The 15,144-nt window shown below is 38.0% G+C and overlaps 1 protein-coding gene across 4 annotated transcripts in view; it reads left to right on the top strand.

Moving 5' to 3' along the window:
* The first annotated feature begins 6,510 nt into the window (after positions 1–6,510).
* Positions 6,511–15,144, top strand: part of LOC135201678 (uncharacterized) — a 34,879-nt gene continuing 26,245 nt past the window's right edge. The window contains exon 1 of one of the 4 annotated variants that reach the window (XM_064230804.1): positions 6,511–6,610. The gene's annotated coding sequence lies outside the window, so the exon portion shown is untranslated. Of the gene's footprint in view, positions 6,611–8,468; positions 8,701–10,181; positions 10,377–15,144 lie in introns of those variants that run through there. The other 3 variants (XR_010311581.1, XM_064230802.1, XM_064230805.1) reach the window with 3 other exon arrangements.

Raw genomic sequence — 15,144 nt, 5'->3', positions numbered from 1 at the left:
CACTTGGAACAAGTGCAGAAATTTCTGATGGAGTTCTAGAGATACTTGAAAAATTTATTTGTCAAGTTTACAAACCAGGGTCAAATATAAATAAACTAGCAGAACTTCGATGGTATATGTTTTCAAAGAAACAAATACCCTGGGAAAAGCTACTGCCCACTAAAAGTGCTCAGTACCTGCACTTAAGAGAGTAAATTATCAGGTCATGATATGGAATAAGGATATTAAGGCAAAACCAACACTCCCATCCCCCATTGGTTATGGGATGGGACATAGTTAATGGACAAATATTGCCAAGTGTCTGTGATTTGCCTTGTGCTCCTGATAATATCCTTCATCTAATCAGGTGCAACTGTGTAAAAAGTCTACGTAATCCCCCATGCAAATGCTTAGCAAATAATTTACCATGTACAGAAATGTGTGTATGTGAAGGGAATAAGGAGCTTTGTAACAATGATACTAGATTTACACGAGAAATGATAGAGTGTCAGGAAGATGACTTTATATTTTTATATCTTTTTATTCACTTTATTGCTTAGTAACAGATTGGTGAATTATTTTTCAATATTTTAATTTGTATAAAGATGTTTGATTTCCCATTTATATCCCTCTAGCTATAAAGTGACTTTGTTAATTTTTCAATATTCATTTTGTGATCAGTTACAAAGAATCATAAGAATTAACATTTATACATTACTTAGTGATGTTGAAAGAAGTGTTTTTTTATGTTCTACGTTTATCACTGGCTTCAACATGGCAATATTAATATTAAAAATTGCTAGTATTCTCATTTTTTCCTTTCAATATCATCCTGAACTGTTAATTAGTGCATTTTTCTATTCTTCACTCAAAGTTCCGCTAAATTATAGAAATAACATTGAAAAAATAAATAAGAATTATACAAAAAAAGCATTGAGACCTTTCTTACTGTGCATATAATTGCTGTGCATACAATTACTGTGCATAGAATTGCCTTTAAAATGAGCGATAGAAAATTAAAATTGGCCAAAAACTAAGGAAAACCGTATACCAGTAATAATTACAGGCGGCGGCCATCTTGATGACGTCATAAAAATTATATGCAAGAGATTCAGAAGTGCCACCATCAATTTTATTCATCTCAAGGGAGTTTAAAACCGATTGAAACTATCCCCAATATTTCATCACTAATACTGCCACAAAAGGGGTTTTTGCTACTATATATATAGTCTGAGTCTTATCACTTTACCGTGATTCATGTATAGTACGCATTAAGCTACTAATGTCTTTTTTTTTAAATATCTAATTCACTCTACCTCAGAATTAATGCATTTTCATTTATGTTAACCGAAGGGGATATTTTTAGTCGATAAGAAATTCGTCGGCTCGTGGGAGCTAAAAAATTCCCCTTCGGTTAACATATATGAAAATATATTAATTCTGAGGTAGAGTGAATTAGATATTAAAAAGGGACATTTGTAGCTTAATGCGCATATATACTATAGTTTATGTATAGTTCTGGAGGGGAGAAAGGTTGGATTGGTGACCAACCAGAGAAAGACTGAGGTCATGCAGATTCAGAGGTGATCAGACGAACTGCTTTATCGGAGGAGTAATATTACCCAACTCAGACACTTTCAAATTTTTGGAAACCATTATTACCAGCAATGGATCACTAGGTACAGAATTCAGGGAGAGAATAGGGAGGGCAGAACAAGCAATGGGCATGCTAAAAACAGTTGGGACGTCAAATCAAATATCAGTTCACTGCAAAATCAAAATATACATTTCACTTGTAAGATCGATATTAACTTGTGGGCACCAGTTGTGGTACAGCACTGTAACAACTGATGCAAAATTTCTTGCCTTTGAGAATAAGGCACCGAGAAGGATTATGGGGATCAAATGGCAGCAGCATATAACAAATGCGGCAATTCACGAGGTGGCAAGGGTGCCACATGTGAACAATATTGTTTGATTATCAAGACGGAGGTAGATGGGGCATATTTTAAGAAGAGAAGATGAATCAGTCCAGGGTGTACCTGAATGGAAGCCGCTGGGAAGGAGAGGACGTGGTAGACCAAGAGAAACGTGGCTGATGACAATGCGGAGGGAGGTTGGATCTGAGAATTAGGTTGAGCTCAGAGAGATGGCACAGGAAAGAGACATATGGCGTGAATTCATTGAGGCCCTATGCATCCTACGGGTGCCAGAGGATTAAGTAAGTATATATATATATATATATATATATATATATATATATATATATATATATATATATATATATATATATATATATATATATATACACATACACTCTAGACATAGTATATACGTACATATATATATATATATGTGTGTGTGTGTGAGCGTGTGTGTGTGTGTGTGTGTGTGTGTGTGTGTGTATGTGGTTTTAGGAAGGGATGTAGAAGGCATCTTCATAGGTGTTCATCCATGATTCTACAGCTACAATAAAAATTTGGCAATGATTTTTGTATTTTATCTCTTGAGCTAAACCCTTCTAAAAGTTCCTTACTATGCCTTCCAATATATATATATATATATATATATATATATATATGTGTGTGTGTGTGTGTGTGTGTGTGTGTGTGTATGTGTGTGTGTGTGTGTGTGTGTCTGTGTATGTTTAAAATCACACTGGTAAGTGATGTATAAATTTGCAGATATAACATAAGTAAAATGAAACACTGAGGTCAAATTCTGACCGATTTCGCCTTCATTCCTAAGGCATCTTCCAGTGAACTGATGCTTAGTGATAGAAATTTGCAATATACTCGTATAAGCTAGAGTGACAGTACAAGGGAGCAGAAAAGTGAGAAAAAGAGGCAGGAAGGAACGTTGAACTCATTTCCGTCTGAGGTCAGCACTGTACACAGGTTATTATCCATCTATTGTTCTATGAGGGCTCCGGAGTCTCTCGCCGTTTGGGAAACGTCCTATTGTTATATATATAACATTAAACATTTTTTTTCGGCTTTATATTGATCTTCAAATATTAGCCAAAAATCGGGCCGAGGGGCTAGATGCCCATCGCCCTTCCAGCACGCTGAGTACTATCAGCTTTTCCTTTATAAATGAAGGCAGTGTCCTGCACTGCCAGATTCCAAAGTTTCTTCAAATTACCACGAGTAAATCCTTGGAACGATGTATCATCTGTATTAAAAATGTTTACTGAAAATGATTTCGGTAGTTCCATTGTTTCAAATAAAATGGAATTTTCATTTTTTAACAAATTGTTAGTAGTGGGCCAAAGAAAAAATGTAACACACACACACATATATGTATATATATATACATATATGTGTGTGTATATATATATATATAATAATATAAATATACTAAATACATTATATATATTATATTATACATATATATACATATATATATATATATACATATATATATATATATTATATATATATAGAATCTACTGGTCACTTTTTTTTACCAGATACATATGCAATTGTAATAGCCACAATGCCCTCTTAACTTCTTGAATTCTTTGCTATTTTTTGGATACGCTTGTCACTACAAAGACAAGCGTATCCAAAAAGAGCAAAGAATTCAAGAAGTTAAGAGGCATTGTGGCTATTACAATTACATATATACTATATATAGTATATATATATATATATATATATATATATATATATAATATATATATATATACTAGTCCCACCTGAATTAATCAATGGGTGCTTACGTGATTTAAATCAAAGTACTTTAACTAGTAACAAACAAACAAGAGAAACAGCATCACCACTAAGGAAGTTGGTATGCATAAATAAAAACGCATTTTGTGGTGCGCGTGTGTGAGCGATCTCACGGATTTCTAGACCAGGGTGCTGTAGATGAAAGACTTACATGCAGAGAATTTAACCATTTCTGGAACATCATTGACACGACAGTACTGTAGTAACATTGCAGTTATTCAAAGACCAAATGGCGAGAATTTTTTGTAGGAACCGGTAAGACCCAGGGAGAGCAGCAGAGTAGCACTGTAGGTTAGAGACTGGCAATTCAAAACACCTGCAGATCGCACACCGGAAAGGGACAAGACTACCAGGCACTGCCCGCTGGAAGGCCATGCCATGTCGAAGAGACGTCCTGGGGAGGCGCCAGCACAAGAAGAAGGCTGCTTCTTAGAAGTCCTAACACATTTTCTAGCTAAAAATAGAATAAATAAACAGGATTTAAAGCAATTCATCTTTAAACGGCTCTGATCTTTACATATCACATGACATAACCATCTCAAAACACCAATTCATCCGTCACTAATTCAGTATTTCTACCGTTTTGTATATCTACACATTTCTCACCTATTCAGTTCTTCTTTTGCCCCATCCACACAAACATTTTAAAAAATCATCTGAGCAGCTTAAGAAGCCATTTTTCTCTAATTAACATTCAGCACCAACACACTTCGCTTCCATTAAGGAGAGTTGCTCAAGAAATCCTTCGTATATTCCCATCTTGCTTCCCATAAATTTCATATAAATACCCTAACTCACCTTTTCTCTCATTTTGCCTTCATTCGTCATGTTTACTACAAATATGTATCCAAATCAATAGTTTCCATTTTCCCTCCATCCATAATAACAGCGTTTGCTTTAGATAACATTCTTTGTTGTAAGAGGCATTTGTTTGATAACCTTTGTCTCTCTCTGTATATCATTTTCCGTTGATTGTAGAACAAACTTTTATCCTCTCTATAGTGCGTTTACTTTTCTAAGATCGCTGTGGTGTGGCTTGTACAGATATCCATACGTTGCCAATTTTCATGGTATGGTAATCATATTAGCTTCAAGGAGTCTATTGAAATAGTTTTCCTTTCTTGAAATGTGGTTTTTTCTTTGCATCAGATATTTTGAATATATCTTATTTCGTATATTCTTCGTTAAAACCTCGGTTTCATTAATGAAAATGAAGATATGGCATATTTTTTCCCCGGCGATGCCAGATCTGAGTTTAGGGGACCTATGATTTTTAAGAGGATTTAAAAGGTCATGGTCAGTATCATTAAAGGATACTCGCTCTCGATCATCCACCTTGGTATGGACAGCCCAGCCCAAGTGACACCCGTAAACGTCTTCACCCACCACCTGAGGCCAAGGAAATACTCTATAATTTCCTGAAATACTTCATTTTTTAAAACCATCATGGTCCTGTAACTGATGTTTCAAAGGCTATCCAGAAAACATCTGAAGCAACAAAAGTGTCAGAAATGACTATTCGTAGACTTATCAAGGAAGCAAGAGAGGCGGGAAATAGAGTGGAATCTCCAGTGTTTCAAAAAAGAAAAGGGAAAGTGAGTCCTGTGACTGACTTGGATGATTTTGATGAAATGTTTCTAAGGGCATAATAGATCGATTGACTTATGAATTTATGTCTCAAGTCCAAATACCAGAGCCAACAGGCCATTCAGCGTATCTATAATTATAGAAAGAGAAAGAAGGAATAGCTAAATAGAGTCGGGAATGAAAAAAAAAAAAAGTTAACAGGGAAGAAGCAAACCCTTTCCCTCGACTTCCAAGGTCTAAAGCGAATCCTCCTAAGAAGGACTATATCTGCGGGAAGCATTTAATGGGACTTAATTACCCCGTAGATATGACAATTCTGCCTTTTCTACCTGGCCCACCCTAGCGATCTTAGAAAAGTAAATGCACTATAGAGTCCCTACCCATCCCTACGCTAAGCCCCTCTTCATTTTGTTACTTTGTTCTTACGCTTCATGTCTTTTTTTTCCTAACTGCTTTATCCATCATCGCCCTGTTTAACTACGCCGGGTCTTTTCTTCTCTCATGTAATTGCATTTCAGATACTGAGAACTTTATTCCTTCGACTCTCATATTCTTATCCATCAACTTATTGGTTTTATTATCTCCTTTTATTCTCCTAATTTATCGCAGACATTTATGTGCACACCTTATTAAATCTTACTCTTTCACTTCGGTCTCTGCCATACCTCATTTTTCATTTATTTCCCTTTTTACATTTTCTTTTTCCACAAAGTTACTTATACATTAACAACTTATGTTATGAAAGTACTATTGCATGGGCATTTATCTATGATGCAACGGGTAAAGTATGAATCTACATTGACTGTTATGTTGTTTTTCCTCTGTAGCCATCCTTGCTAGAAGAATGGCCTAACCTCTTAAGTTTAATGTGTGTAAAACGTACTGGCTGGATGAAGCGTATCGCGCACTATTCAGTCACACGGGAAGTGACGGGATAAGACGGACTCTGAACGAAAAGGCAGAGCGTAAACTGAGTATGCCAAGTATGTACGTGCTTTGTAAATAATTATCGTGTAACTGTCGTTTCATGATGGAGATATTAATATATTTACTCTTGTTTTATCTTTTATATTTTATCTGGTATACACAAAGAATGTTTGATTTATTTACGATGCGTTCGTAGAATTGTAATAAAATACACACTGGCAACCCGTGTGATCCCACGCGGTGAGAACTCGCTGACCCATGACAGGGATGGGAAAGGTCGAAAACTCCGTTCGACAAAACCGAATTCCTTCCTCTCTCGGAACTTCACCGCGTTCCTGATTGGCGTTAAAGGACAGCATAGCAAAGGGAAACTGCATGCAGAGGTAACGCACTTAATTTTTAATACACTTTAAAGTTTCCACGTTCTTTAGATGCAAAGAAAGATTGAAATTCCATTATTTTATTTTACTGTTATTACTAATAGACAAGACACAACCGTCCGTGCGGACATTCTGTTATGAACTCCAAAAGTGTTTTTCTTCTGAAAAGGTATAAGCAATAAATCAACGAAATAATTATGAACAAGTTGGAGTGTCGTCAAAGAATAAGTCGAAATTTTCAATATTTGAAGAATGTCTAGTTCAGTTTTGTAAATCTTAGGTACGAGTGAAGGGAAATGAATTTTAATTATTGCCCTCTCCCCGTACAAATAATTTCGGTGCCGTTAGATTCCTAGGAGAAGCTGAAATATACTGCGGTATGACAGCAAAGATCTGAGTTCATGAAATGCGTAGCAAAAAAGATCCGGGTATCGAGTATCGCGAGCGCTGAGCCTGAGTGTAGGGAACAAAGAACTCCCTGCTCGGTCTTGGGCGGACCGTTCCCAGTCCACGAACGAACGAACCCACGCAAAAGGTAATCGTGCAAGTTACCTCCTTCACGTTTGATCTGTGATGAGTATTGATAAGGAATCCATATTCAATTCAAGTGTACACACACACACATATATATATATATATGTATATATATATATATATATATATATATATATATATATATATATATATATATATAATATATATATATATATAATGTGTGTTTGTGTATATGCATGTTAAATCACATACTTTGCTTGTGATAACCGTAACTTGAGCTTTTGCCTCTTGTATACTTTTACCCTCTACCTGTCTCATGAGAACAATTCTCACTCCCATGGCGATCCCCCCCCCCCCCCCCACCCCACCCCCATCTTACCGTCACTCCTCACACTCGAGCGCATTCGGTACCACTACAAAGAAACTTTCAAAAGGAACTATGTACATTATGGGATGAAATATTCCCGCATACCATTGCATACTCTTTTAAATGAGTGCATATGTAGTTTGGAAGTCAATCATTATATCTATAATGATTTCCAGAAGGCCGATTTCTTATTGACAATTTTTATGCAATCATGTCCGTGATGGACGTATTAGTTGCCTCTGAATATAACGAGTTATGTCTGGTTGTAAGTTATGATTCATCTATTGCTCATTTGAAAATATTCCTTGTGCTGGCTGTGTAAATCTAATTTGCATAAAGTGCCACCAAGGAAGACAAAAGTATAATTGATTCAAGTTCTTGTACTCGTAAAAATATTTGCAACATTATAGAAATAATAATCCAAGGAAAGCATTAATGGGCGCTAAAGGAAGTGAAGAGCCATTCACCTCACGTATTTTACGTTACTCGCCATACTATGTAATCACGTTTGTTTGAGACATTTAGTTTTTAACTTAAAAATAAAAATTTTCATTTGTGTATTTGAAAATATGACAAAGCCCTAATCTTAACAGCGAACTTGAAATATATCAACTGCTCATTACAGATATGACCATGTTAGGTAGAACGCTGTTTGGCGGGAGTTTTGAATGCCAAGAGAGCCGACACTTTCACTAGGTCTAGGGGAGATTCAACTAAGTATTTTAGTAAGATATCCTCTTTACGTTATAGAGATGAGAGTATCAATTAAGATGTAAGATTATTGAGCTCATGGGAAATTCGAAAACAGAATACAATATATGTAGAAGAATTACGCGGAATTGCGAAATATCGTTATCAACGTCTGGCAACATCAAGATTTCTGGCATGGACAAACTGTGGTTGTTTCTCGCTGTTTGCAAGAATTTTTCGGTACTTCTCTCCGTCAACTAAGCTGGCAATCACAGCCAAGTGAACGAAAGTGACAGAAAGTGACCGAACGTTGGTGAGAAAGAGAAACATCGGGAATCCGTGCGTGACGTCATGGCTGTGGTCCCCGTTTGCCAGCGCACCATTCGTAACCGAGAGATCGAACTAATAGGACGTACGAGAGACGGGGTCTAAAGCAAGATAGTTATTTCTGCGCATATAGAGTTGATATTTATTTCTTACAGATCTAGATTATCAGCTCGTAGTTTAAAATTATAACCCCATAACTTCATTTATATTTAAGGTAAAGTATTCGCCGGAGAAGCAGGCGGCTGGCAGGGCCTCACCACTATGGCTACCTCCCTTCCTCTTGTGATTCTCGTGCTCAATTTCCCTTTTGATATTGTGTAAGCCATACGTTATGGCTACATGCAGAGCTCACTAGTTAGTTTTTCTGTTTTGAAAACTTTGTATCATCCCGAGGGGCTGTCAAGTAAAAGTGTTCACAGCACAGTCACAAAGTTAGGGATTGACAGTCTTAGGTCTAAGGTATCTCATTTAACTTTTGGTTTGAACAAAGGAAAAGGGTTGAAGTAGTTTATAAGTTGCATGTTGAATTTATCTGTCTAAATTCAAGATTGGAGAGGTTGACGGTTGACGTGGTTGGCAGCATTGCGTCAGACTGGTGGCTCCCTCTTCTGTAGGGTCAAGATGTCTGCAGACGTCTTCTGTGCTGACTTCGGGGACGGATCGATTTGTGAAGAATTCGTGAAAGTTGTGTCATCTGTCTACTCTGTGTTATATGGCCGTATATTTGATGTAATTTGGCCTTTTTCTGCTTTTCTCTGCCGAAGACTCCTTCGCAACTGTTCAGAACTAAGTTGAGCGAGGAAGTCTGCCTCTGAATTTTGAAGAATTAGTTCATTGTTTAATTGAAATTCGATTAGGAATATGTGCATAACATGTTGGATCTGTTTTAAAAGTAATCTCGCATGAAGTATATATATGGTGCCCTCTTAGTCTTATTTTGCTCGTACTAGTTACAATCCCCTGTACACCATAACCCCACCCCGCAACCATACCGTGCCTTTCTCTCTGCACTCCGCTCCCCTCCCCCTCCCCCCATCCGTTCGCCGTCGGTGATCACACGCAACCCCCGTTCCCCAACTCAACCCCCCCCCCCTCATCCTTTATTTCCACACCATCCCCTAGACCGCTTACTCCGCCACTGGTTCGCTACCCCCCCACTACTGCTTACCCCAACACTGGTTTACATACGTCTTCATGTAGTCCGCAGACTTCTCTTCCCGCCCTCCCCCATTTGTTCTATTGTAAGAGGACCGTAGGCGCTCTCCTCCATGTTTCCCTGTTCTTATCATTACTGTTATTCGTTCGTGTGTGAACATATATCTATGGTGACCTAAGGGCTTTTGTAGACCATTTCCACTCTATTATCCCCTAACTAATTAGTCATCAGTTGCTGAGGTTCGCAATTTTTTAAAATTATTTTTTAAATATTTGCCTTTATCCCCGTATTGAATTCGTTCCATTTCCAACACATAATAAACTACTATCTCTTGTGAATACGTGCAACCTTAAATTCACATTTGGTGTTTTCCCTTTTTCCCAAGATTTATCACATTTGTAATTGTCTAATATACAAATGTTATCAGCTTCCCAGTATTTTATTTTTGGTACGTGTTTTGCCCAAATTCTCCGCGTCCCCTTTCTCTCCTTCCACAGTGCTCAAATGTTTGCGCAGAAGTTAGTATTTGGGTCGGGAGGGGGTTTGGGGTTGGTTAGGTTTGCTGCTGGAGGCTAACGCACTCTTGGAGGTAGTGACTGAGCAGTCGTCTCCCCCGAGCCCCTGATGTCTCGTGTATTGATTTTTTCCCCTTTGGAGAGATTTCCCCAGCTATTGTCTTAGCCAAGGAGCTTCGTATTTCGGTCTTGCTGTTAACGGTGTGTCGGGGAAGTTTGGTAAGGTTTTTTTTTTTTTTTTTTTTTTTAATTCTGAATAGCCTCTAGCCTGAACCTTTATTTTTCTTGTCACCCATTTTGTTGCAGTCGAGGCTTGCAGACTGAAATACGGTAAGATGTCTTTTTCAGTTAATTTTATTGCTTTTCAGTAATTAGGAAAGGTTTTTTTTTTGTCGCCTCATGGAAAATATCCTGGTTTTCATTCGATATGTTTTTGTCAGCGTTTTCAGAAAATCTATTTGTTGGCACAACCGAAGCTGCATAGCTCGGGGAAAAAATGAACAGGTTGAAAGGTATTGTAATATTCTATATTCAATTAAGTATATTTTGTTTTACCACGGATGTTAACAAGGTAGGTTTTATATCAACTAACTGGTTGTACGAGTGTATTAATTTAGTTCTAGTAGAAGGCAATATCAAAAATTTGCAAATATTGCTTATAGTTCATTAATGGCTTGCACGCATCTTTTTATTTATTTCTTTTTACTTTCAAATAATTAGGTAAAATATCCTTCCTTAGGACACGCTTCTTGACAATGGGTAACCCGCATGGTAATTTGTGAAAGGGTTTTTGCGACCTTGATGCTGTGTAAACCCCCCACCCCCCCACCCCCCCCCCACCACCACTTCCTTTCCGTTATATCCTCCATACGTGTCCGTTTTCTATGTGGTTTCAAACCATGGTGATTCTGTACCTTCGTTTTCTGTAGACGGCCTCCGCAAACATCCACCCATTTTCTCTCTCTCTCTCTCTCTCTCTCTCTCTCTCTCTCTCTCTCTCTCTCTCTCTCTCTAGCGCCTCAGCGGCGTAGTTGGTATGGTATTAGTGTTCCACCTCGGTGGTCGCGGGTTCGATTCTCGGCCATTCCGTTGAGGAGTGAGAGATGTGTATTTCTGGTGATAGAAGTTCACTCTCGACGTGGTTCGGAAGTCACGTAAAGCCGTTGGTCCCGTTGCTGAATAACCACTGGTTCCATGCAACGTAAAAACACCATACAAACAAATCTCTCTCCTCTCTCTCTCTCTCTCTCTCTCTCTCTGTGTGTGTGTGCACGCGCGCGTATGTATTTGCAGCTTATTGTAAGAACGTTGTGCAGGTGGGTAATTTGTGTCATCCAAATATGTTCACTTTTAGATATTTCATATTGTGATTTCTGGTCATTATAATTGATGCGACTCATTAGCTTCCGCCATATTAATATTTTTGTAATTTTCTATTAATGTCTGTAAGACACCAGACCTAAATGGTTTTAAATATTTTTGGGAAAAACCAAGCGTGGGTTTTGAGGTGTAATTAACGTTTCTAAAGATGCTGGTGACTCAGAATGATGGGGGTTTAGATGAAAACAAGTACTACTATAAAACACATTTCCATAATTTGCTAGTCAGTTGAAACCATGACAGCTAGGAGAATGCGTCACAGATTTGAGGGCCTTTTTTTTTTATGAATTTGGCAAGAGATGGTTCTTCGTTTTATTACCTACTTTGGATAGGATAGCCTTCCTATCCACGCAATCGTCGTAAGTAAAAGGCTATAATGATAAAGGCACAGACTTCGTTTTTCTTTTAACGTAAGAAAAGCAAGAGAATGTGGTGATTAGTTTTTGTCTAAGCCACATGAAGAAGGGTGGTTTCTTTTAAGGGGTGACAGGAATTTCCTACTGTCCGGAAATACTTAAAGGGAATATCTTCTTCACCCGGCAGTCACTCTTTTTAAAGAGGACTTCGATGCCAGGTTGCTCTTCGCAGTAAATGTAAATGACTTGTTAATTCAAGGGGGGAATGAATGTCATTTATCCTGAATTAGAGACACTGCTTAACATTAAGTCATCTTAATCTTGAAAAATTTGGATGCATTAATGTACGCTCAATGATTGATGATTAATATAGATCTACTATTCCAGTCCTGTTGCCATGTCAGCTGCACGAGGCCGAGGCCACTTGGGCTGTTATCCACAGTAGTAACATTGGTAATTTCACAGATTGTTCGATCAGCGGAAACTGTGCCATCGAGTTTGTTGGTAACGTGTAAGATCAGTTAACGACTATCACACTTGTTGCTTACACTCTGCGTGCTAACCCCAGCCTCAAAATCTACTCTTCAAACAGGAAGAATTGGTACGTGAGAGGCATCTCTCCCGAAAAAATGCCAGTAATCATATATTCAACTCGTATAATGTTCAAGACAAAAAGTGAATATATATATATATATATATATATATATATATATATATATATATATATATATTAAAACGAAGTTTAAGGTTACGGTTTTCGTATCTTATGAATAGCAGGCAATTAAAGGGAATTAATGGTTCCCAGAGGATGATAATGGTTATATTTTATTTACCCAAGGAAATTTAATGAATATAAATATGTTCTCTTAATTAAATTATAAGCTATTAGCCCTTCGCGTTTTGAGTTATATAAATTTAATAAAGAAACTAACGTGCTTGTGTCAGTGCTAGTATTTCCTCGCTTTCACCTGCCCCCTATATTATATATATATATATATATATATATATATATATATATATATATATATATATATATATATATAATATTACACGTATATGTCGCCCAGTTCTTGCAAAGCGCTAGAAACAATTCACAGGTGTCCATACTACAACACCTGGAACATAAAACACTTGTGAGTTGGATTGTGGATTATTTTTAAATGCATCATAATTTTCAATGTAGATTTCTGCTTTGTTGTGAGAGACTTGTGAAAAGTCTCTTCTGACCATATGGCTTAAATTGTCTAACCTTTACGTGCTGACCTCGCAAGTTTTTGTGTATGCACGTCACTACAAAGTATCCGTTCGGCAATAAACGCAGGAACTTCACCTTAACGCGCAAATACACCAAACTGAAGTCGAATTTAGATACATTATATTGCGACTCAGCGATACCAATCTGCTCCATCGTTCACCTTCGGTGACCAGACAAGCTTTCGTAGGATGATTTGGTTTCTATTATCGCTGGGATCTCACCGTGGAAGGTGAAGTGTATATATATATGGAGGCACACCCCTACCCGTGCTTCAATTTTACCAACGCACATTTACAATCAGTCGAGGTAGATCGAATTTTTCAATGAAATAAAAATAACCTAATTTATTCTGTATTATACGTTGAACGGTAAATTATAGTACATGTAAATCGGAACAGAACGGATGGGGAAAATTTGAGCGAAGTCCGTGGATACTGTATGTTAATTGTCATTTGTTCACCGATTTACGGAGGTGAACGTGTCTCTCAAAATGAAAGATGAGAACTGCAAGTGGCAGCGGCAACTGCGTCGTGAAAGGTGAATGAGTTCCTCCGCTCCCAGGTGGGCCTCTTCCAGTTGGACGGGGGAGGCCCCACTAAGGCTGCTACGGATGAGTCTTAAATGTTCGTGGGATTCACGGGCGAAATTGCAACGTCCATCTTTGATATTTGACAAGTATTGGTTTTATGAATGGTGCGTTTATTGAAATCGTTGAAGATTGTCATGGAATAGGCCTCTTCAACGTTTAGTAACGGTAGTCAAGGCTAACCGGTGAGTATTAATTAAGAAGCGAGTTTTCCAAAGCAAGTTTTCAGACATATTCTCTTATTTTTATAAGAATATAATTAGTATATTTTCCATATATAGGAAGTACTTGGAAACAATCAACGACAGGTATATTTATTATCGATGACAGATACCAATTCCAATACACGACCCGGATACTAAAGACTCAGGTTTAGGATGCGCTTGAAAATATTTTGCCTCTGTCTGAGCAGAACTACTTTGCCTCCCGCTCCCAAGATCCTCTCGCGCTCTGACCCCCCCCCCCCCCCCCACTCACTAACCTAATCTCTCCCTCCTACACTAGATCGACGAAACACCCTGCCTCCAACCCCATTGGGTCTCGCATCCCCTCCTACACCTCTCCCTAGTTCCTCCCTGCGGGATAGTTTATGGGGCGTGGCAGAGGAGCGAGGCATCATAACCTTTCACCCGCCCTTCCGCCACACTTCCATTGTCACTGGTTTTATGGCTGTTTATCACCCCCCACCAATCTTATTTTGCTGCTGTAATGCACCGCTAAAGGGGGCCGTCCAGCCTTGAGTTTAGTTGGTAGGATCAAGTACGCAGCCCATATAGATGTACCCTGTCATTGGAGAGAGGGGTTGGTTTTGGTAGTTGTATACTTCAATTCATCCTTGTGGTTGTCTTGATTTTGAAATTGAGAGGGGAATGTAGTGTGTTAAGCGCTAGAATGAAAGTTGGTGGATTGACGCTCTTGCCTATTTCCTTTTATCTCAAATGTTCTCTTATCACCACACATTCATCTTATCAGAAGCCTAATCGAATTCCATTGTGATATTGTCTTGAAAAAGTAAATGTTAAAAAGTTTGAAAGGTTTGGTTGATTGGCCATGCCACAACAAAAAAAAGTGGTTTAACACACACCTCTTTGGGACCTAGTTTCGTCCATCAATTGCATGAATCGAACATTTGCAAAACCTCAGCTGCAATACATTGCATGTGATTATTTAGATGCACAGTGGATGGAAAAACCTTGATAAACACGTCACTGCATGAAATAGAACAGTCATCTTTTTTACCATGAAATAATTTCCGTACCCCTACAAAAAAACTAGGCCCAAAAGAATAAAAGTCAATGTAGAAAATCTTGAAGATAAGTCTCTCTCTCTCTCTCTCTCTCTCTCTCTCTCTCTCTCTCTCTCTCTCTCTCTCTCTCTCTCTCTCTCTCGTGAAATTATCATTTTTCCTTA

Source organism: Macrobrachium nipponense, chromosome 28 (assembly GCF_015104395.2).
Source record: "Macrobrachium nipponense isolate FS-2020 chromosome 28, ASM1510439v2, whole genome shotgun sequence".
In the NCBI taxonomy this organism is placed as follows: domain Eukaryota; kingdom Metazoa; phylum Arthropoda; class Malacostraca; order Decapoda; family Palaemonidae; genus Macrobrachium; species Macrobrachium nipponense.
This window is presented reverse-complemented; position numbering and strand designations above follow the sequence as displayed.